The sequence below is a fragment of the Austrofundulus limnaeus genome, unplaced genomic scaffold (genome assembly GCF_001266775.1).
Source record: "Austrofundulus limnaeus strain Quisiro unplaced genomic scaffold, Austrofundulus_limnaeus-1.0 Scaffold382, whole genome shotgun sequence".
NCBI lineage: Eukaryota > Metazoa > Chordata > Actinopteri > Cyprinodontiformes > Rivulidae > Austrofundulus > Austrofundulus limnaeus.
This window is the reverse complement of record NW_013952784.1, coordinates 3,090-5,155: the sequence shown is the minus strand read 5'-3', so window position 1 is coordinate 5,155 and position 2,066 is coordinate 3,090.

Sequence of the window (2,066 nt, the reverse complement as noted above, 5' to 3'; positions counted from 1 at the left end):
TCTACGTATTGCATAGATCAAAATGTAAAAAAATCAAAAACAAAAAAATAATAATTTCACGTATAACCACTGTTTTTTGTGTGTAGGTTCTTTGGATGAAATAAAATATGTAATGTGCATTTTTATGAAAAATTAGAGAATTGTCCTTATTGATCCTTTATCTGTGAGAAATATAAAAAAACATCATCACACAAATATTGATTGAAATGGTCAGTAATGGAGTCAATAATCAGACACAACAATGTTTTGGGTGATATTTTTTGGTTTCTGATATCATTGCATGATTAAACATTCCCCGGGACAAACTGACACAGGAACAATGTTGCACTTCCTCAGAAACGAACAATAGGAGGAAATAAAGGTGACGGTCTGCTTTATAGTCATCAATAAATAGTACATGATCATCAGGGACATCAGTAGTGGAGTATGGAGAAAGAAGCAGATGTTTTTCTTCTGGCTAAGCTAACAGCTAGCCAAAACAAGAACGTTTATTTTATTTCAGGCTGATAAAACAACTTTCTCAAAAATGATATACCAGTGAAGAAGAACATTGCATTAGCTAATATTAAACCTCAACTGTATATTTTATATATTATTTTATTAAACCTCAACTGTACACTTTTGGATGACTCTGTTAGCAYTGATTTCTCTTTGTGTCATCATCATCTGTAGGGCAGGGTTCAGAGTGAATTGTTTTCAAGACAAAGAAGATTTAATTTAAATCTGGACACTTGCTGATTCAGCTCATCACAAGTTTAAACAGATGACTTGGCTATGGTTTTCCACATGTTGGAGAGTTATTGTTTCTGTGCAACAACATCTGCTATCTGGTGTCCACTGTCTGTATTTGTCAAGTACAAAGAAGGAAGGAGTCAGGCTGTAACAACTACTCATGTAACGTGCGAGCTATGAGGGCTGGAAACCTGCTCACAGAGACAACCACAGAGTCGAATTACTTTAGAGCACAGAACTCGTCTCTCTTTATTCACAGAACTCTCCTCTCTTCTCTGCATGGGGAAATTAAAAAAACTGAATCAGGGCCAACATGGCTACCGGAACAGTGCTGCCCCTTTTTCAAAATAAAAGCACACAATATAAAACTCCCTTGTTTACACTCACAAAGTTATCTAACATCCTACATCCTCTGAAACTTATCAAACTTTTAAAAGTTTATATTTATTAAAGCAACTGAAATTTAGCTGATTTTTGCACCACTGACATTAATAAAAATGAGGTGTTTCTGCTTCTCCCCGTTCTTAAAGCCAAATTGTTTTTATGAATTCCATTATGCTGTACTTTTGGCTGTATACTCAGAATTCCTTGATAGGAAAGTCCCACCTACACACCCATCACTTCGCTGTGGAACAATACAACATTTTAGGGGTGGCTGTGGCAGAGTGGTTAGGGGAGTTGTCCTGGAACCTGTGGGTCTCTGGTTCAATCCTTTGTCGAGCTGTCGTCCTTGGGCAAGATACTTCACCCCTAATGCCTCTGATGTGTGTCCCATCAGTGTATGAATGTGACTGGCACTGATTAGTCTCCATAGGTCAGGCCAGGTCAACCAGTCGATCCAGATTGATGGGYCAATCTTTAGCCAGTAAAAGTTGATTGCAGAGCAATCAATCACTAATGCTAACACTAACGTTTAACATTGCAGCCTTAAACGTGCTCTTGTAGAATGCAATATTTGTTTGTTTAACATTGCAGCTTTGAACGCACTCTTCGCAATGTTTGTTTAACATTGCAGTCTTCAACGCACCCCAGTCAACATTTGTTTAACATTGCATTCTTGAAYGTGCTCCAGTCTCGGCGAGTTTTGGGTGCTGTGAAACAGCGAACWTGGGCTGTGTCTCAATTCATGGGCTGGGTCCTCGGCCACGTAGGCCACATCCTTGCTGGGCCGGGTAGGATGCTCAAAACTGCTGCGAAATGAGACGGTCTAGCCTTCGCCTGATGTCGGCTTCACGTGGGTTTACGTGACCACGTGCTCCCCGTTACCATAGTGATCAGTTTCATGTCAGACTTAAAATGCTTCGGACTGTCATGTTTTTTCGAGGGAGTCAAAG